The sequence below is a fragment of the Panulirus ornatus genome, chromosome 62 (genome assembly GCF_036320965.1).
Source record: "Panulirus ornatus isolate Po-2019 chromosome 62, ASM3632096v1, whole genome shotgun sequence".
Classification (NCBI taxonomy): Eukaryota; Metazoa; Arthropoda; class Malacostraca; order Decapoda; family Palinuridae; genus Panulirus; species Panulirus ornatus.
The window spans coordinates 9925968-9949080 of NC_092285.1; positions in this window are offsets into that span (position 1 = coordinate 9925968).

A 23113-nucleotide genomic window follows, 5' to 3' on the forward strand; every position below is an offset into this window, starting at 1 on the left:
GTGTTTGGTATCGTGAATATTCAGTGACTGAAGGGACATAGAGATACTGTAGTGTGTCATCATTTAAATACGGGAACACTAGGGGTCATGAGGTGGGTCATGAACATCACGTAATGTAAAACGATTGATTTTGTCATGTGATAACGCATGACGACGTGGATTGGGGTCATGACTGTTCATGTGGAGATGAGGTCGGTCATACCCTGATAATGCAACAGGGTTGTCATGAATGATCAGAGAGATAAACTTTTTTTTCTTTCAAATATTGATCTACGGAGATGGAAATTGTGAGGTCAGGTGGTCGGTATATTTAGTTATGGATTGGTGGGTCCTTATGTTGTCTGGCTGTCATAAGGTTTTACTGAGACTGAAAATGTGTTGAACTTTGTCCTTCATATTATAACTTGTGTGGTTTGTTGGTTGATTGGTTAATTGGGCCAATCGACTGCTAGCCTCATTAAATGGCCGTAATTGTGTGTTTTACTTTAATATACATAATGTACGTACATTTGTTGAAGATTTGTATACTCATGGTGAATACGTTTAAGCATATGATTGGATGTGACTGATTCATTGTTTTCTATTCTGCAGGATGTGTTTGGTGGCATGCATGTCTTTGAAGCCCTTGGAGACACGGGATAATTAGGTAAGTTACGCCTCAAACGCAAAGTTTGTTTTCTATGATGGCGCAGAGGAAAGGAAAACGGCTTATGTTTAGGGTAACTAAAGTAGGGTTATAGAGCATTAGATGATCCTATATATTATGTAGCATAGCTTTTTTGTGTGTGTATTCATAAGTGATACGTTTAATCGACTTAATTAACATGAACTGAATATATTTTCAGATATATGTATAGTGGAGAGTTAGGATTGTGAGTCTTAGAAATATATACAAAACCTGTTTCACATATGGAACTTCGAAACCTGAAATATGTATCGTATCTAATGTTGTATTATGATTTGACCGTTGCATTGTATATAGTCATTTAAATATTAGTTTTTTAGTTGTGCTTAATTGATTCAGTCGTGATCCCTCCTTGTTTATACGATTCTAGCCCATTATTATTTATTTTCTCAACATACAACTTGTTTACCCGTTTCTTTATTTCTATTTTCCTCGTTCACGTGTACTACCTGCCTCCATGTTGCAACTCTCCGTTTTTTATATGGGAAATCAGAAGAAAATGACGATGTATTTATACGTGAGGGTTTTATGTTTATATGTGACATTCCAAGTTTAGTAATAGTGTTTGTAAAAGAATGTCTGTTCTCCTTGCGCTACCTCGCTGGAGCAGGAGGTAGCGATGCCTTGGGATTGCATCGGGAATGGATGAAGGCAAGCAAGTATATATACATGTGTATACATGTTTATGTCGGTGTATGCGTGTGTATGTGTGTCTTATGTATATGGGCGTTTATGTATGTGTATATGAGGGTATGGGCCGTTCTTCGTCTGTTTCCTGGCGCTACCGTCGCTGACTCTGGAAACGGCGATCAAGTATGATATAGAATGTATATATATGTAACTGATCACTCTCCCCGTCTTAACTAGTTCAAAACCAGGAACAGGTGAACAGTGATGTTCAATTGGATTATATACTTGTAGAACAGTGCAATTGATCATGTTGTAGACAAGTGGATATCAACTGTTGCAAAATCCAGTAGATATCATAGCAATTTAATCTTGATGACCAATTAATTCTTACGTGTTGTCATAGTTCTATAAAGCCCTGGGAGTCATTATCCAGCCCATGATGGCCTAAACCATTCGCCCAATTGTGTAATGGTCGTTTGGTCGTTTAGAAATAGATTTCCTGTCAATGATTTACGGCGTGAATATGTTACAATGTAAATCGTTAGAAACCAGGTAGGAATATGTAGGCCAGGTAATGTAAGGGAGAGATGGCGGGGCACCACAGGCCAGAAATATCATACAATGTTCACCACACACACACACACACACACACACACACGCACATAATACTGAAGAAAACAGTAATGATTTTAAGACTATATGTATGTATGGTATGTAATATGTTTCATGATTTTATCTGAAGTATCGTATGCAAAAGGACTTAAAAAAAAAAAAGATAAAAAAGAGAATAATTTAGGATGATTTAGAACGTGTTGGTAATGGATCTTGCGCCTGGCAGCCATGTGGCAAATGTTATTGTTTATGATGGTCATATTTCAAGGATGTCGTACAGTGCCATATTATAAAGCCTAGTTTATATTTAGACTTATACGAGTTGTTATGGACGAGGAATGTGGAATGTCGTTGCCCATTTTGGTAGGCCATAGTTTGTATAATATTGAAGATTTGAATGAAAATAGTGTTAGAGCAATGACACCCTCTATATAAGGCTGGAAATTCTATTAATCTCAAGTTTTAGGGGGAAATCTATGCTTCAGGTATTGACTGTAAACTGACTTTGACGTAAGATAATCGGTAATGTAAACATGTTTAGGTAAGGTTATATGTCTAGGTATTACGTTGATGTGGAACATTGTATTGATGGTATATATGCAATGTAAGGCCGAATACTGTGCTCTCAAACTTGCATTAAAATTTCTCCAGAATATATATATATATATATATATATATATATATATATATATATATATATATATATATATATATATATATATATATATATATTATCCCTGGGATAGGGGAGAAAGAATACTTCCCACGTATTCCCTGCGTGTCGTAGAAGGCGACTAAAAGGGGAGGGAGCGGGGGGCTAGAAATCCTCCCCTCTTGTTTTTTTTTTTAATTTTCCAAAAGAAGGAACAGAGAAGGGGGCCAGGTGAGGATGTTCCCTCAGAGGCCCAGTCCTCTGTTCTTAACGCTACCTTGCTGATGCGGGAAATGGCGAATAGTTTGAAAAAAAAAAGAAATATATATATATATATCGTGGTCTCTTTAGTAGAGGGTGCTCAGAGCAAGAGAAGTATTTTGTATTCTTCATAGTTAATTGTTGTTCTCAGGACTTTTCTTGGACATAAAGGAATTGTATTGTTACAGGATAATTGTTGTAGTTGAACGAACCTGAGTTGTTAGATTGTGAACTCTGGTGGAATACTGAAGTTTGAAAACGTTGTATGGTATTAGGGGATAGTGTTCAAGAGATGGTGGCCGTACGAGTGTAGAACTCCCTCCCCGTACAGTACAAGAGATGGGGCGCCCCACGAGTGTAGAACTCCCTCCCCGTACAGTACAAGAGATGGGGCGCCCCACGAGTGTAGAACTCCCTCCCCGTACAGTACAAGAGATGGGGCCCCCCACGAGTGTACAACCCCCTCCCCGTACAATACAAGTAACAGTAACAAAGTTAAGTACATTGATACGTTGTGTAAGGCGAGGGGAAGAGAACATATAAAGCGTCCGCATTAGGAGTACAGCTGGTGTTCTTATTGGTGGTTTGGTGTGACTGAAGGCAGAATCACCAAGTGGACAAGAGGAGCAGCGCTCTATTGGTTAAGGTACATTAGGTGAGGCAGCCAAGGGGAAAATGAGGATGTAGGAGCATAGGGTTTATGGCGGGGAAGGAGAGGTAAGTAAGGTGTTGGCAGGGGTGGTGCCCCGTGGTGCTGACGACATGTGAGAAGTGAGCGGCTGCTTCGTCGACGTGGAACTCCTGTAGAAGGTGTAGGAGGAGTAGGGTAGGTGTAGGACGTATCGGGACGCCTCCTGGGGTGAGGGGCGGCTGCTGGATTGACGTGGAACTCCTGTAGAAGGTGGAGGAGGAGGAGGGTAGGTGTAGGACGTATAGGGACGCCTCCTGGAGTGAGGGGCGGCTGCTGGATTGAGGTAGGGAAGCAGGAGGGTCCTGGAGAGGCGCTGGGGATGCGGGCGTGGCCGCGGGCGTGGGTGCGGGCGTGGTCGCAGGTCCCTTCGTTGTTACAGCTGGTGCTGGTCGTTGTTGTGACGGGCGGAGGAGACGCCCCCGCGCGATTCCTGCCGAAGGTGGATGTCGACGAGTTAAGACACCGCGCGGAGGGGGAAACCTGCCAGGGAGATGGAAAAGGTGAGGACTCGCGTGGGGGACATGAGATGACGAAGGAGGAGGCGTCGTAAAGAGCGACCAGGACTTGAGGCACTGAAGTGGTGCACTGAGATCGAGTCAACAGTTAGACTGACTACCGTTGTGGTGAGGAAGGGAGGAAGGAAGGGAGGGTCGGGTTCTTGAAGGCGGTCTAGGAGGAGGAGGAGGAGAAGCTCGTCTGATCTCAGAACTGGAATTTTCAGACGTCGTAGCCGAGTGTCGCAAGCTCTGTGACACCTCTCTCTCTCTCTCTCTCTCTCTCTCTCTCTCTCTCTCTCTCTCTCTCAGATGGGCTGAGAATTCCCTCCCCCCCCCAATGGGGCAGAGAGAGAGAGAGAGAGAGAGAGAGAGAGAGAGAGAGAGAGAGAGAGAGAGAGAGAGAGAGAGGGTTGTTCGACAGCAATGGCAGTCGTGGGTCAGGGTAGGGGTTGGGTTTAGGGTTGATCCGTGGCTTCCAGTGGGTGTGGGAACACAAAGGGTCGAGTGTTGACGAAGATACATACGTGTTGAGCTTTGAGCGAGGTGCCCATGGCCAGGAGGGATTAAGGGGGGGTGGGGGCCTCCTCATTAAGGGGCTATCTATGAGGATGAGGGAGATGGTTCTTCATCAAGGGCGTAATCAAGGGTAAAGGTTTCCGGGGCGACCCCTGGTGAGAAGGGAGTGGGTGACTAATTAATGGAAGGGAGGCTCAATGGCTAATTATATGGAGGGAAGGAGAGAGAGAGAGAGAGAGAGAGAGAGAGAGAGAGAGAGAGAGAGAGAGAGAGAGAGAGAGAGAGAGAGAGAGGCTAATTACATCTGGTGGAATGGGTAGGGTCGGATTGGTGTGAGGTGGGGTTGAGGTGTGTGTGTGTGTGTATGGTAGAGGTGTTGGTGTGTGTGTGTGTGGTAGTCTGGTGGTGTGTGTGGGGTGGTGGTGTGTGTGTAGTAGTGTAGTGGTGTGTGTGTGTGTGATAGTGTGGTGGTGTGTGTGGTAGTGTGGTGGTGTGTGGTAGAGGTGTTGGTGTGTGTGTGTGTGTGGTGGGGTGGTGGTGTGTGTGTGGTGGGGTGGTGGTGTGTGTGTGGTAGTGTGTGTGGTAGAGATGTTGGTGTGTGTGGTAGAGATGTTGGTGTGTGTGGTAGAGGTGTTGGTGGTGTGTGTGGTGGTGATGATGTGACGACCCCATGCAGACAGGGAACTAAACAGCAACTGTAGCCTCGGGCAGTGGAGCACACCCTGGTTGGCCAAGTGTTGCCAGTGTGTACCGTCCGTGTACGTGGGGTTCAGGCGCCACTTATTAGACTTATAAGTGGCACGCGTCGCCCACTTACACTTAAGGGTTACTGAATGTCTTCGATCATGTACTTAAGGGAGAGAAACAACCAGGTCTTCTGAGGTCATAGACCATCAGGTCTTGTGTTATGTGTCCTCTACCATGTACTGTCCTCCAGCAGATAACCTGGTCATAGACCATCAGGTCTGGTGTTATCTGTCCTTCCCATGTATACTGTCCTCCAGCAGATAACCTGGTCATAGACCATCAGGTCTTGTGTTATCTGTCCTCTCCCATGTATACTGTCCTCCAGCAGATAACCTGGTCATAGACCATCAGGTCTTGTGTTATCTGTCCTTGCCATGTACTGTCCTCCAGCAGATAACCTGGTCATAGACCATCAGGTCTTGTGTTATCTGTCCTTCCCATGTACTGTCCTCCAGAAGATAAGCTCTTCGATTATCTCGCAAGTCTTTCCTTATCTGACCTCCCCCCCCAGCCGCCTTGGCCCCCCCCTCCTCCTCTTCCTCCTCCCCCAACACCCATGGAGGGAGGAGGAGTGAGGGAGGGATGGGGAGGGAGGAGTTTTCTCTCCCCGAAGCCTTTGATCCCATCCTTCGCTCCGCGCGCACACACTCACACACTGCAAGACGGGCCGGGGGGGATGGGGGGCCCTTAAAACCCATTAGCGAGCAGGGGGAGCGGATCCCCCCCACGCGTCGGCAGTGGAGTGTTAAAACCCCCCTCCCCTCCCTAAACCCCCTAGCACCAGTAGATGTGTCCATGATACTTTAAAGATGATGTATCGTATCTCTTGTGTATGTATATGTTCGGGGAGTCGCTTGTTTACCCAATGGCGTCGTAGCTGCGTCTCTTCTTCGTTGTATATCCACTAACGGTTATATTTCTCTCTCTCGATGATGATGTGATGATTGCACGAAAGTGCACTTGGCAACTTATCGTGTTTCATTTCCCTCCGGGGGTTTATTATAACTGTTCATCACACTTAATGTTTAACTCCTCTGTAATATTTCATATTTATTCTTTCTTTTCTTTCATACTATTCGCCATTTCCCGCATTAGCGAGGTAGCATTAAGAACAGAGGACTGGGCCTTTGAGGGAATATCCTCACCTGGCCCCCTTCTCTGTTCCTTTTGGAAAATTAAAAAAAAAAAAAAAGAATGAGTGGAGGATTTCCAGCCCCCCGCTCCCTCCCCTTTTAGTCGCCTTCTACGACACGCAGGGAATACGTGGGAAATATTCTTTCTCCCCTATCCCCAGGGATAATTTCATATATATATATATATATATATATATATATATATATATATATATATATATATATATATGATATAGAGTGGCAGATATAGGGTGTTTTGGTCGAGGTGGTGTGCAAAGTGAGAGGGTTAGGGAAAATGATTTGGTAAACAGAGAAGAGGTAGTAAAAGCTTTGCGGAAGATGAAAGCCGGCAAGGCAGCAGGTTTGGATGGTATTGCAGTGGAATTTATTAAAAAAGGGGGTGACTGTATTGTTGACTGGTTGGTAAGGTTATTTAATGTATGTATGACTCATGGTGAGGTGCCTGAGGATTGGCGGAATGCGTGCATAGTGCCATTGTACAAAGGCAAAGGGGATAAGAGTGAGTGCTCAAATTACAGAGGTATAAGTTTGTTGAGTATTCCTGGTAAATTATATGGGAGGGTATTGATTGAGAGGGTGAAGGCATGTACAGAGCATCAGATTGGGAAAGAGCAGTGTGGTTTCAGAAGTGGTAGAGGATGTGTGGATCAGGTGTTTGCTTTGAAGAATGTATGTGAGAAATACTTAGAAAAGCAAATGGATTTGTATGTAGCATTTATGGATCTGGAGAAGGCATATGATAGAGTTGATAGAGATGCTCTGTGGAAGGTATTAAGAATATATGGTGTGGGAGGCAAGTTGTTAGAAGCAGTGAAAAGTTTTTATCGAGGATGTAAGGCATGTGTACGAGTAGGAAGAGAGGAAAGTGATTGGTTCTCAGTGAATGTAGGTTTGCGGCAGGGGTGTGTGATGTCTCCATGGTTGTTTAATTTGTTTATGGATGGGGTTGTTAGGGAGGTGAATGCAAGAGTTTTGGAAAGAGGGGCAAGTATGAAGTCTGTTGTGGATGATAGAGCTTGGGAAGTGAGTCAGTTGTTGTTCGCTGATGATACAGCGCTGGTGGCTGATTCATGTGAGAAACTGCAGAAGCTGGTGACTGAGTTTGGTAAAGTGTGTGAAAGAAGAAAGTTAAGAGTAAATGTGAATAAGAGCAAGGTTATTAGGTACAGTAGGGTTGAGGGTCAAGTCAATTGGGAGGTGAGTTTGAATGGAGAAAAACTGGAGGAAGTGAAGTGTTTTAGATATCTGGGAGTGGATCTGGCAGCGGATGGAATCATGGAAGCGGAAGTGGATCATAGGGTGGGGGAGGGGGCGAAAATTCTGGGAGCCTTGGAGAATGTGTGGAAGTCGAGAACATTATCTCGGAAAGCAAAAATGGGTATGTTTGAAGGAATAGTGGTTCCAACAATGTTGTATGGTTGCGAGGCGTGGGCTATCGATAGAGTTGTGCGCAGGAGGATGGATGTACTGGAAATGAGATGTTTGAGGACAATGTGTGGTGTGAGGTGGTTTGATCGAGTAAGTAACGTAAGGGTAAGAGAGATGTGTGGAAATAAAAAGAGCGTGGTTGAGAGAGGAGAAGAGGGTGTTTTGAAATGGTTTGGGCACATGGAGAGAATGAATGAGGAAAGATTGACCAAGAGGATATATGTGTCGGAGGTGGAGGGAACGAGGAGAAGAGGGAGACCAAATTGGAGGTGGAAAGATGGAGTGAAAAAGATTTTGTGTGATCGGGGCCTGAACATGCAGGAGGGTGAAAGGAGGGCAAGGAATAGAGTGAATTGGAGCGATGTGGTATACCGGGGTTGACGTGCTGTCAGTGGATTGAATCAAGGCATGTGAAGCGTCTGGGGTAAACCATGGAAAGCTGTGTAGGTATGTATATTTGCGTGTGTGGACGTATGTATATACATGTGTATGGGGGTGGGTTGGGCCATTTCTTTCGTCTGTTTCCTTGCGCTACCTCGCAAACGCGGGAGACAGCGACAAAAAAAAAAAAAAAAAATATATATAATATATATATATAATATATACACCCGCCTGGCTGTGTATATATATATATATACTTGCTCGCTTGTCCAAAGTTCTGCTTCGATCCTAAACTGCCAAATGCACCTCCCTTCTCCTCCTCACATGTTAGTGAAGGCATTACTGTTCCATGTCTCCCCCTGCGACCACCAGCGGCCCGTATATGCGTGACGGTCAATGGCGCTTTCCTCTACGCCACGGGTGACCTGGTGTGTGTGTGTGTAGCGTGGTAACACGCTATCCATCTCTTACTTAACGCTACACAAGGGGGCAATATGGCCGACTGGCCTCCAGTCCCGGTGAATGTGATTCTCCAAGTCACAGGCACCGGGTACCCGTGCACAGCTCACAGGCACCGGGTACCCGTGCACGGCTCACAGGCACAGGGTACCCGTGTACAGCTCACAGGCACCGGGTACCCGTGCACGGCTCACAGGCACAGGGTACCCGTGTACAGCTCACAGGCACCGGGTACCCGTGCACGGCTCACAGGCACCGGGTACATGTTTATAGTAAGGTACGACCCCGGAGCACGACGGTACGACCCTTGAGCTCGACGGTACGACCCACGACGGTACGACCCTTTAGTAATATGGTGCTAGTAAAATGATTTAGCCGCTCTTACTGTAGTTCATTTTGTGGCTTGGGTGATCTTCATTTTCTACCTAAGACAGATACGTGGGTTCGAATCCCTGGTATTAACAAGGTACACGTCTGCGTGTTGCGGTTAGCGGTCCTGATGGTGACGCATTCACGGGCACACCCGCGGTCGAGCGCATGGGTTCGAATCCTGGTTGCGGCCTTCGGCCCACAGTCAACCCAGCTGTTCGTCAACCCAAAGGTTTTTGGCTGGTAAATTGGTTACCTGGCTTAGGCTAGGGAATATATATATATATATATATTTCTTTTTTTTTTTTTTTTCATACTATTCGCCATTTCCCGCGTTAGCAAGGTAGCGTTAAGAACAGAGGACTGGGCCTCTGAGGGAATATCCTCACCTGGCCTCGTTCTCTGTTCCCTCTTTTGGAAAATCAAAAAAAAAAAACGAGAGGGGAGGATTTCCAGCCCCCCGCTCCCTCCCCTTTTAGTCGCCTTCTACGTCACGCAGGGAATACGTGGGAAGTATTCTTTCTCCCCTATCCCCAGGGATAATACATATATATATATATATATATATATATATATATATATATATATATACATATATATATATATATATATGTGTGTGTGTGTGTGTGTGTGTGTGTGTGTGTGCGTGTGTGTGTTACCGGACTCCGTCAGCTCGTGGGTACATCACTAGAGAAAAGTCACCTTTCGCGAGGATGTATCACCGTCAGTTAACGAAAGGGAGAACATTATCGCCGAGGAACTTCTTGATTTAAAGAAGTCCAACATTTCCATACTACTGACCGGAGCGCAGCTTCGAAGCTGCAGGAACCCGATAAAACGGGTCCTGGGGTTTATGTATATGAAAAATCAATAAAAGCTAACACAACAAGAGTAAACATACCTAAAGTTTATGTTTATATGTAAAGCTCAAATGAAAAATGATATTTATAGTATTTTTTCAGAGCCAACAGTTTCTTAAAAGAGCAGTTCAGTTAAACGTAAAAGAATGAAAAATATAATCTTCATGGTCATTCTAAGTCCAAGTTATCATGAAGTAACATCTGCTGACTTCCCTCACTTCCAGGGTTTCCTTATACATGGAAACTCCCTTGCTGCTCCTGCTGCTGCTCTCGTTGCTCCTGGTGGTGCGGTAGCCTGACGCCCTCCAGCAGCAGGGGCCGGCAGATGAAGTACACCATAGCCATGACTGTCTTGTACGTGCGGAAGATGGGCCCGAACACCCACATGTTAAAAAAGGCGACAACAGCGAAGGTTATTCCATACACCATTGCCAGAACCGGAGCGAGCAGGAAGGTGAACACGGCGTATATATATATATATATATATATATATATATATATATATATATATATATATATGTATATATATATATATTTCCCATTTTAGAAAGTTAATTACAAGGAGGGGAGGATTTCCGGCCCCCCGCTCCCGTCCCCTTTAGTCGCTTTCTACGACACGCGAGGAATACGTGGGAAGTATTCTTTCACCCCTATCCCCAGGGATAGGGGTGAGTAAGTAAGAGTATTAGTGAAAGAGAAGAGAGAGGCATTTGGACGATTTTTGCAGGGAAAAAATGCAATTGAGTGGGAGAAGTATAAAAGAAAGAGACAGGAGGTCAAGAGAAAGGTGCAAGAGGTGAAAAAAAGGGCAAATGAGAGTTGGGGTAAGAGACTATCAGTAAATTTTAGGGAGAATAAAAAGATGTTCTGGAAGGAGGTAAATAGGGTGCGTAAGACAAGGGAGCAAATGGGAACTTCAGTGAAGGGCGTAAATGGGGAGGTGATAACAAGTAGTGGTGATGTGAGAAGGAGATGGAATGAGTATTTTGAAGGTTTGTTGAATGTGTCTGATGACAGAGTGGCAGATATAGGGTGTTTTGGTCGAGGTGGTGTGCAAAGTGAGAGGGTTAGGGAAAATGATTTGGTAAACAGAGAAGAGGTAGTAAAAGCTTTGCGGAAGATGAAAGCCGGCAAGGCAGCAGGTTTGGATGGTATTGCAGTGGAATTTATTAAAAAAGGGGGTGACTGTATTGTTGACTGGTTGGTAAGGTTATTTAATGTATGTATGACTCATGGTGAGGTGCCTGAGGATTGGCGGAATGCGTGCATAGTGCCATTGTACAAAGGCAAAGGGGATAAGAGTGAGTGCTCAAATTACAGAGGTATAAGTTTGTTGAGTATTCCTGGTAAATTATATGGGAGGGTATTGATTGAGAGGGTGAAGGCATGTACAGAGCATCAGATTGGGGAAGAGCAGTGCGGTTTCAGAAGTGGTAGAGGATGTGTGGATCAGGTGTTTGCTTTGAAGAATGTATGTGAGAAATACTTAGAAAAGCAAATGGATTTGTATGTAGCATTTATGGATCTGGAGAAGGCATATGATAGAGTTGATAGAGATGCTCTGTGGAAGGTATTAAGAATATATGGTGTGGGAGGCAAGTTGTTAGAAGCAGTGAAAAGTTTTTATCGAGGATGTAAGGCATGTGTACGTGTAGGAAGAGAGGAAAGTGATTGGTTCTCAGTGAATGTAGGTTTGCGGCAGGGGTGTGTGATGTCTCCATGGTTGTTTAATTTGTTTATGGATGGGGTTGTTAGGGAGGTAAATGCAAGAGTCCTGGAAAGAGGGGCAAGTATGAAGTCTGTTGGGGATGAGAGAACTTGGGAAGTGAGTCAGTTGTTGTTCGCTGATGATACAGCGCTGGTGGCTGATTCATGTGAGAAACTGCAGAAGCTGGTGACTGAGTTTGGTTAAGTGTGTGGAAGAAGAAAGTTAAGAGTAAATGTGAATAAGAGCAAGGTTATTAGGTACAGTAGGGTTGAGGGTCAAGTCAATTGGGAGGTGAGTTTGAATGGAGAAAAACTGGAGGAAGTGAAGTGTTTTAGATATCTGGGAGTGGATCTGTCAGCGGATGGAACCATGGAAGCGGAAGTGGATCATAGGGTGGGGAAGGGGGCGAAAATTTTGGGAGCCTTGAAAAATGTGTGGAAGTCGAGAACATTATCTCGGAAAGCAAAAATGGGTATGTTTGAAGGAATAGTGGTTCCAACAATGTTGTATGGTTGCGAGGCGTGGGCTATGGATAGAGTTGTGCGCAGGAGGATGGATGTGCTGGAAATGAGATGTTTGAGGACAATGTGTGGTGTGAGGTGGTTTGATCGAGTAAGTAACGTAAGGGTAAGAGAGATGTGTGGAAATAAAAAGAGCGTGGTTGAGAGAGCAGAAGAGGGTGTTTTGAAATGGTTTGGGCACATGGAGAGAATGAGTGAGGAAAGATTGACCAAGAGGATATATGTGTCGGAGGTGGAGGGAACGAGGAGAAGAGGGAGACCAAATTGGAGGTGGAAAGATGGAGTGAAAAAGATTTTGTGTGATCGGGGCCTGAACATGCAGGAGGGTGAAAGGAGGGCAAGGAATAGAGTGAATTGGAGCGATGTGGTATACAGGGGTTGACGTGCTGTCAGTGGAGTGAATCAAGGCATGTGAAGCGTCTGGGGTAAACCATGGAAAGCTGTGTAGGTATGTATATTTGCGTGTGTGGACGTGTGTATGTACATGTGTATGGGGGGGGTTGGGCCATTTCTTTCGTCTGTTTCCTTGCGCTACCTCGCAAACGCGGGAGACAGCGACAAAGTATAAAAAAAAAAAAGATATATATATATATATATATATATATATATATATATATATATATATATATATATATATATATATATATATATGACTACGTCTCTTCGTTGTGTATCAACTGACTTATATTTCCTTCTTGTATCTCCCTTGATGATGTGATTATTACACGAAAGTGCACTTGGCAACTTGGATCGTGTTATTTCCCCGTGGACCCATAGGAATATATATATATATATATATATATATATATATATATATATATATATATATATATATATATATATATATGTATTAATGGTTTTAAATGAGCAGTTACGCTTCCAGAATCGTGTAAATGGGTCAAGCACCCTACCATATTCCCTTGAGTTATGGCCATTGGATGTAATTACGGGTGACAGCTTAATGGCTTTCGCGTTAAATATCTTAGGTCGTAACTCCTCCTACCACGAGTTGAATTATTTGGATTTTATCATATGGAATTTATCCATTTATCTGAGCCGCCCCCTCCCCCTTCCCCACCTTTTTTTTCTTCACTCCTTTCGACTGGGGAAAATATGACACTGGTGTATATTATGTAAACACACACACGGGATTGACCCTCGTATAGCTATATTAAGAGTGGTGTGTAAGGTCCTATATTAAGACTGGTGTATAAGATCCTATATTAAGGCTATGATGTATAAGATCCTATATTAAGACGTGTGTAAGATCCTATATTAAGACGTGTATAAGATCCTATATTAAGGCTGGTGTATAAGATCCTATATTAAGGCTATGATCTATAAGATCCTATATTAAGACTGGTATATAAGATCCTATATTAAGACGTGTATAAGATCCTATATTAAGACTGGTGTAAGATCCTATATTAAGACGTGTGTAAGATCCTATATTAAGACGTGTATAAGATCCTATATTAAGGCTATGATCTATAAGGTCCTATATTAAGACTGGTGTATAAGGTCCTATATTAAGACGTGTATAAGATCCTATATTAAGGCTGGTGTATAAGATCCTATATTAAGGCTGGTGTATAAGATCCTATATTAAGACGTGTATAAGATCCTATATTAAGACGTGTATAAGATCCTATATTAAGGCTATGATCTATAAGATCCTATATTAAGACTGGTGTATAAGATCCTATATTAAGACGTGTATAAGATCCTATATTAAGACTGGTGTATAAGGTCCTATATTAAGACTGGTGTATAAGATCCTACATTAAGGCTATGATCTATAAGGTCCTATATTAAGACTATGATATATAAAAGATCCTATATTAAGATTGTGATGTCGCTGTGTGTTGCTTTTGGAAAGAAAAAAAAAAGGCCACAAGGAGATATACCCTTCCCTGCTGCTGGAGGTAGTGCAGCCTTAGGCTTGAGAGAGAGAGAGAGAGAGAGAGAGAGAGAGAGAGAGAGAGAGAGAGAGAGAGAGAGAGAGAGAGAGGCGGGGAAAGAAAAGGGGGGGGGGGGATGTATGGAATCCTCGTTGAATTTTTTTACTTTTTCATTAGATGTTGGATTTATGTTAATTGGATGTTAATTTATGTTAATTAGGTCTCTCGGATTAAAAAAGGTCAGGTATAAATGAGGCATTTCTGGGCTATATGTAATGATGGTTGGGCCCCCCTCCTCTCGTCCCCCCCAATCCGTTATGGTCGACGAAACTTGTGTTAATTACAACGACACTGATTACGTGGTAGGCAATCAGGGCCAAGAGTGGATGCGTGTGGTAATTAGATCAGTAGTGATCTGCTAATATTAATTATACCCAATGATCGCACGGTAATTAACCAAATATTACTTATTGCATATATATATATATATATATAGTTATATATAATGTTGGTAGGGTTGATAATGCAGCTAATCCCGATGGTTTTCGTAGTATTAAATGGATTATTTGGTAATTTTTTATAATTTTTATTGGTTTTTAAGCGGTAGGTGTGACGTGTGCGTATGGGTTACATATATATATATATATATATATATATATATATATATATATATATATATATATATATTTTTTTTTATTTTTGATTCGTAGATGAATATATTGTCTCGTATTCTTTGACGTGTGACTATATTAAGGGACGCTTTTTCACGAGCTGTATTTAAATATTGATTTTTTTTTTTTCCAGTTTACGTTATGGTTCGGTTCATGGGGGAGGCCCTTGGGTCCAGGTGGTCCCTTAAGGGCCTCTGTTATCTTGCCGACAAGTCCTTTAATAACATTTTGACATTGATAACGTGGACTTATCATGAATGATAAGCGATATGAGACACCTTACATACGTGTTATCATAAGTGATTTGTGATAACAAACTCCTTAGATGCAGGCTGGGTTCGAACCCAGGACCTTGTGCTGGGTAGGCGGGAACGCTACCGCTCATCTATGATTGGCGATTGTAGATGAGCGGTAGCGCTCTCGCCCACCACTGAAAAGTTCCTGGGTTCGAATCCTAGATGATGAAGGATATTATGTGATTGTGTGTGTGTGTGTGTGTGTGTGTTTAGGGGTGGGGGATATGGAATTTTTCTCTCCTGTATTAGCATCCAAAACAAAGAACAGACCTAATTATGTTAACCTCCTCGGCTCAGACGCTACCTCGCTCGCGCGGGAAATAGCGCCCAGTGTCTGAATGTACGAAGGATTTGCAGACGGTCAATACAACCAGCAGTTGTTAAGACCAAGAGTAAGAGGATGACCTCTAACGAGCTTTAGGGGGGGGGGGGGGTCACGACCCCAGTGTTGTACCCCCCCATGGTTTATCAGCGGTCGCACGCGCCCAGACGCGCGCTCCCAAATTCCTGGGGACCTGGGATCGAATCCCGCTGGAATTTCTGGGTTGTCTGCAGTGTGTATCCCATGGTCTTTTGTTAGGGGGGGGGGGGGGGGGTCGACGGGCGTGTTTCATGGGTCTGTGTGTGTGTGTGTATGTGTGTGTGTGTCTATGTGTATGTATCTGTGTATGTGTATGTGTGTCTTTGTGTGTGTGTATGTGTGTGTATGTGTGTCTTTGTGTGTGTGTATGTGTGTGTATGTGTCTATGTGTGTGTGTGTGTGTGTGTGTGTGTGTGTGTGTGTATGTGTAAATTAAAACGTGTGATATGGATTAAAACAAAACCACTTGCTATAATAACTATAATAAAATTAGAGCAGATGAATTGCACTAAAGTATGGAACTATAAAACCTAGTAGACAGTAGATTTAGGCACGATAGACCTTGAAAGATAACAGAAATAATAAAGTAATTGTAAAGTAATTTGGTGGGAATACGTGAGAGTCCAGCTGTTAATACAAGGAAGGTAATTTGATGATTTCTATGGTAATCTGAGGGCGAGGCCTAAGTAACAAGAAGGATTATAAATGATAAAGAAACCCCTAAGTGATAAATGGGGATTACGTTAAGGTAATTCATTTATTTCCAGTAATGCATAACGAATGTGTGGGAATTGGGTGGGTGGGGGATTTTTATTTGTTTGTTTGTTTTGCGATGGTTATCATTGTTAGTCTTCGTATTTCTCTTGCGCGTGGGTTTCTTTGTTTTGATCACCAAGGACAGATTACTGCTGTGGATCTCTCTCTCTCTCTCTGTCTCTCTCTCTGTCTCTCTCTGTCTCTGTCTGTCTGTCTGTCTCTCTCTCTCTCTCTCTCTCTCTCTCTCTCTCTCTCTCTCTCTCTCTCTCTCTCTCTCTCTCTCAATAGGGTGATTAGAGAGGGGAGAGAGAGAGAGAGAGAGAGAGAGAGAGAGAGAGAGAGAGAGAGAGGGGAGAGAGAGAGAGATGGGACAGGGAGGAAATGATGGGGATGGTTTGACAATGGAAGGGGAAAGAGAGAGAGAGTGTGTGAAGGTTTTGGGCGACAGTGTATTGATGATGTGCGAATTTATTGGGGTCTCTCTCTCTCTCTCTCTCTCTCTCTCTCTCTCTCTCTCTCTCTCTCTCTCTCTCTCTCTCTCTCTCTCTCTCTCTCCCCGTCCCTCCGTATGGTAGAGATAAGAGCGACTGCTTTAAGCCATTTATATACCCTAACTCGATCAAACCACCCCCACCCACCCTCCTTCCACCATTTCACACGTATTAACCCATTTTCCTGTGTTGGTCCATGTTGCCTTGATGTGTGTGTGTGTGTGTGTGTGTGTGTGTGTGTGTGTGTGTGTGTGTGTGTCCTGTCTATCGATCTACCTCTGTGTGTGTGTGTGTGTGTGTGTGTGTGTATGTGTGTGTGTGTCTTGTCTATCGATCTACCTCTGTGTGTGTGTGTGTGTGTGTGTGTGTGTGTGTCTTGTCTATCGATCTACCTCTGTGTGTGTGTGTGTGTGTGTGTGTGTGTGTCTTGTCTATCGATCTACCTCTGTGTGTGTGTGTGTGTGTGTGTTGTGTGTGTGTGTGTGTGTGTGTGTAAGGCAAGACCTGCCTCAGTCTTCTGGGTTGTCGTAAATCCCCTTCGTTAATCCTGTAGTTGACTGGGGGGGGAGGGAGGGGGGAAGGGAGATTACCGCGGACATACCTTCATGATATGATAATGGAACTTTTGACGTAGTATATTTTTACGTAGTATATTTTGACGTAGTATATTTTGACGTAGTATATTTTGACGCAGTATATTTTGACGTAGTATATTTTGACGCAGTATATTTTGACGTAGTATATTTTGACGTAGTATATTTTGACGTAGTATATTTTGACGTAGTATATTTTGACGTAGTATATTTTGACGAAGTATAATTTTTTTTGTGTGATTTTTTTTTTTTTTTTGTTAAGGCGAACATGTAATGCGGTTTTAGGGGCGTATGTCGTGTGTGTGTGTGTGTGTGTGTGTGTGTGTGTGTGTGTGTATAGAAGGCTGGGTGTTCGAAGGATAGATAGATATATATAGAATAGGGGAAGAGTTAGAAGGTGTATACATATAGAAGGAGAAAGTTAGGTGTGTGGTGATATAGAATTATAGTGGTGGTGTGTGTGTGTACAGGTATAGAAGTATAGTTAGGTGTATACAGGTATAGAATAATGTCTGGGGGTTTGATAGAAAGTTAGAATGTGTATAGACGTATAGAATCATATTTCTTGGTGCTTAAAGGGGAGGAGGAGGCGTGAGAATGGGTGGACCATAGATTTGGTCGAATTTGGTCATGTTTGGTTGAACAGCCTCTCGACCAGAGGGGCGATAATGGAAACATCTCTACGTTGTGGGTCACTGGGGGAAAGATAGTGCTGAACGCCATTAATAAAGGCCAGGAGAGGTTCAAGCGTAGGGCGTTAATGAGACATAAGGCTGAATTGATCGCCCGGGCGAGGAGGGAGATGGAGAGATTGTCTGATGGGAAATGAAATGGCATACGACAGGAGAAACCGGTTCTTAATTCTTCCTTGTGATGGACATACACAAGGCCCATAGTGACGTGTGGGTGTTTATAAAGTCTTACAGGAACTTTTTATGGATTGTTTTCATACGTTTGTTGTTAAGGAAATGGTAACTGCTTGACGAGAGAATGTTTTAAGGGTAAACTTTTAGGGATTGTTTTCATTCATTTCTCTCTTTTTAAGGAAATGATAACTAGACAGAATTGTCTTGTTAAGGGATGAACGTCTTAAAGGGAGCAATATCTATACACCAGCCAACATTATAATACACCTCGTACATGGGCATTTATATACACATAGGTATGCTAGTATTTCAAATTCTTGCGGAGTCAGATTAAAAAGGGAAAAAAAGAGAAAGTGGTTTAAATGTTGTATTTCGGGTTAATTAAAGGTCGATCGTGGCCTGGGGGGGGAGGGGGAAATTTCTTAGGAGGCGCTCAAAATAGACCTTAAAAGCCCACGATTATGTCTTGGGAAGTTGGTGTTCGATAAACTTAAACTGGGCTCCAGAGTTTTATTGCCTTGGTGGCGGCCGGGGGGGAATAGTGTGGCTTAAACTTGGCTTAAACTTGTAGGTATTTAGAATATCCCTGAGCCTCATTGGTACGTATGCTACCTTAGATATTCATCTGTCCTTTGTGCATGATGGGAATTATGAATATTTTGTCTATCATTTGTACCTCCTTATCTGGGTATGATATCAGGAAAAGATAAGGAGATAGGAAAGAATTGGCCTTCTCCTGTTTCTACATTTTCTTTTCTTTTTAGTGAGTTATGAGAAGTGGTGTAGTGGCGTTCCTGACAGTGACGTATTCACGAGCAGAGTGCACAGGTTCGAATCCTGGTGGAGGGTAGTCGGTCCACAGTCAACGCAGCTGTTCATCCACCCTGCCGTGCCGTCTCAGCTGACATGATAAAAGGGGGGGAGGTTTTCCATTCCCCCTTTACCACCTCCCCTCCTCCATTAGCACCCCCCTTCGTAGTCGCCCACTACGCTACATGGAAGTATTATATCTCCCTTATCTACATGATATTATCTATGTATTTCTGTAGTTAAACGTTAAAGGGAAGAATACCTTTGCTTTTGATAAAGTTTTATCAATTTCAAGTAGTTAAAGTTGGTTTGCCATAGCCATCCTTGTGTGTGTGTGTGTGTGTGGAACACTTGACGGTCGAAAAAGACTGGAAACTCGTGTTTAAAAAGACTGGGAACTCGTGGTTTCCACCCCCACAGCATTCAAACTATTCACTTACATTTTGATATTAGTTTCTAGATAACATACTTATGTTAAGTGAATCCGAGGTGGTTTAGCACTTTCTCCATATCTCTGTGTTATGGTTCTTTTTTTTGAGCTTTCTCAGGACCGTATCTTGTACCCTGGTTGACGACACGTCGCTCCCTGTATACCATATCGCTTCCCTTGTGTGTTTTCTGGTCTGTATCACATTCAAGGCCTGGCTTCGTTCAGGACTGTATTTCTCTTTCATAGTAATCTACAGCTTGATTGAAAGGGTGTTTGTGCTATCCTGGGTGTAGGATATTAATAGTTTACGCTGGTAGACCTGTTTGAATCTAGATGTTCAATCTTTGTACGTGGCGTTGATGAAAACACCAGGAACTTTGACAGTGTAGATGGGTAAGGTTGTGTGTGTGTGTGTGTGGGGGGGGGGGGGGGGGGGTTATATGGGGGGGATGATGATGGAGGTTCTCAAAGGGGGGGGAGGAGGTAGCGACCGAAGTAGTGGATGTTGAAGTGGGGGGTGAAAGGAGAGGGGAGCGGGAGAAGGGGGTGAAAGGGGGGGAGGGGGACGAGAGATTGAACATTGGAGCAGTCAAGGGTTTGACCCTATGTTGACCTTGTGGGTCAAGATGGTGGTTGTAAGGCCATGGGACACACACTCGTCACTGGCAAAATGGTGTGGTTGTGGCATTTGACCTTGGATGATGTGGTGGCATTTTGACCTCTTGATGTGAGAGGTCGAGGAGGTTCAGTTTTGATTTCTCTGTTGATGGGGAAGGGGGGGGAGAGGCGCCCCCCCCCCTTCCCCCAGATCAAAGACAGGTCATGTGTGATCAATACCTACTCTGGCCCCATCGTGGCCCATCGTGGCCCGCAGTGGCCCGTCCTGGCCCACAGTGGCCATGGCCAGTACTGCTCCAGTTGGCCAGCGTCACACACACACACACTGTGGCCATCCGTCACACGTACATGGCCAAGTACACGGCCCACGTACATGCTTCACGTACATGGCCAAGTACACGGCCCACGTACATGGTCCACGTACATGGCCAAGTACACAGCCCGCGTACATGGTCCACGTACATGGCCAAGACCTTACCATAACTGGGGTCGTCTTGTGAACACCCTGTGTGTACTTGACACATACATACATACATACATACATACATACATACATGTATGCATAAAAGGATGTCTTGATATGCACATAGTCCTACTTACATACATATATACATACAGGAATGTATATTGATTTTTACTCACAGCCTGACTTGCATGGTTACTTAAAGGGGTATGTATTACTTTTCACTTACATACTTACAGTAGTATATATATATATATATATATATATATATATATATATATATATATATATATATATATATATATATATATGTGTGTGTGTGTGTGTGTGTGTGTGTGTGTGCAAATACCATACTGCCCACATATACTTGTACATATACACAGGGGTATGTATTGATCTACAAATAGAATTGCATATATCGATGTGCACATAGTGATCACATACGTTCATATATAGCTATGCTCACATATTCACGTGTATACATACATACATGTAGGGCTATGTATCATTGTGCACATATGTGAGGAAAGTTATGTATATATAATATGTAGTGTGTGTATGATTCCGTTCATGTGAGTTTGAAATACCTTAGGATGAGATGTCCCAAACCCCAAATGGGATATACCGGGGATGAGGCTTCCCAAAAGAGAATTGGGATGTTTTGGGGTGGGGGGAGGATTAATATAAATTTGGGATGTCGTGGGATAATCTCAATCCTGTGGGGGTGTGGGATGTCCCAGAAGCACTGTAGTGTATTTTTAATCATGCAGTCGTATGGGGGAAAAAAAAATGTGATTTTCCAATATATCTTTTTTTTCTTAAGTTCAAGTTTTTCCAATATATCTTTTTTTAAGTTCAAGTTTTGGGAACTTAAAGTGTATGTTTTGGCTCTGGCGTGTTGGGGAACTTGGCACTTTCAAAGTTCAAAGTCTTTTGACCTTTTCTTGGAACTTCGACATAGGCAAACGAGGCTGGGAAGTTTTGGCCAAAAAAAAATTTTTTTTTTCAAGAGTTTTGTCAGAAATGTGTATGAAATAAGGCTGTTATAAATGGTGCTTTGAAATAAGGCTTTGTTATAGCTGGTGCTTTGAAATGAGTCTGGTTTTATCAGTAATCCAGATTCGAAGCTGAAAAGTTTTTGAAACGTTATTCGAATTGTTCTTATCTCCAATATCCCACAATAGGCTGTGAAAGGAAGGTTGAAAATAAGTATTTTTCCTGGATCTTGTCTTTCTATTCCTCTAAGTCATCATTTTGGATGACAATTTGCCTTTTAAAGTGAACACAGCGATTGTTAAGTTGTTGATCTGGAAAAGTAATTTCGGTCAGTTTCATCACGCCGTTTTCTTGTGGCCTAAGACGATCATTAAGTGGATTATGTCCCTTGTGGTTTGGACATATGGAGAGGATGAGTGAGGAGAGGTTGACAAAAGAGGATATATGTGTCAGAGGTGGAGGGAACGAGGAGAAATGGGAGACTAAATTGGAGGTGGAAGGATGGAGTGAAAAAGATTTTGAGCGATCGGGGCCTGAATATACAGGAGGGTGAGAGGCGTGCAAGGAATAGTGAATTGGAACGATGTGGTATACTGGGGTTGACGTGCTGTCAATAGACCGGACCAGAGCATGTGAAGCGTCTGTGGTAAACCTTAGACAGGTTTGTGGGGCCTGGATGTGGAAAGGGAGCTGTGGTTTCGGTGCATTACACATGACACCTGGAGACTGAGTGTGAACGAATGTGGCCTTTGCTGTCTGTTTACCTGGCGTTACCTCGCTGAAGCTGGGGGTAGCGATGCTGTTTCCTGTGGGGCGGGGTAGCGCCGAGAATGGACGAAGGCAAGCAAATATGAATATGTACACGTGTGTATATATATGTATAAGGACGTGTTTCCTGGTGCTACCTCGCTGACGCGGGAGACTGCGATCGAGTATATATATATATATATATATATATATATATATATATATATATATTGTGTGTGTGTGTAAGCCATAGAAAATGTTTTTTTGATGTTTGCTTTGGAAATCTCGTTTTCTCTCGGTAAAATATATATATATATATTTTTTTTTTTTTTGGTTGAATATTTTTGATATATAGGAACAGCTGGCTGGTACATGTCATACGTCGGGCTCGGGTGACCGAGGCAATTTTATATTGGCATCACTGAGAGAGCGTACGGGCATACGCCAGGCCCTATACGCGCGTACACACGAGCAGATACCCACATGTACGTATACGCATATGTACATATACGCACATGAACATGTATGCACATGGACATATACGCACATGTGCACATATGCACGTGGACATATACGCACATGTACAGATACGCATACGTGCAGTACGCATATACGCATACGTGCAGATACGCATACGTACAGATATACACGTGTAAACATAACGCAGATGTAAAGATAACGAGTGTGCGTTTAACGAGTGTGTATATACGTTTTCCGAGTATGGTTAAATCAGAGCGTTTAACGAGAATGAGTTTACGTTTTCGAGTGTGGGTTAACGAGCGTTCAACGAGGATGTGTGTGGTTTTCCAGTGTGGTTTAACGAGCGTTTAACGAGAATGTGTATGGTTTTCGAGTGTGGGTTAACTAGAGCGTTCAACGAGAACGTGTATATCACTTTTCCCAAGTGTGGGTTAACGAGACCCACCTCTGTGTCTGTACCCCA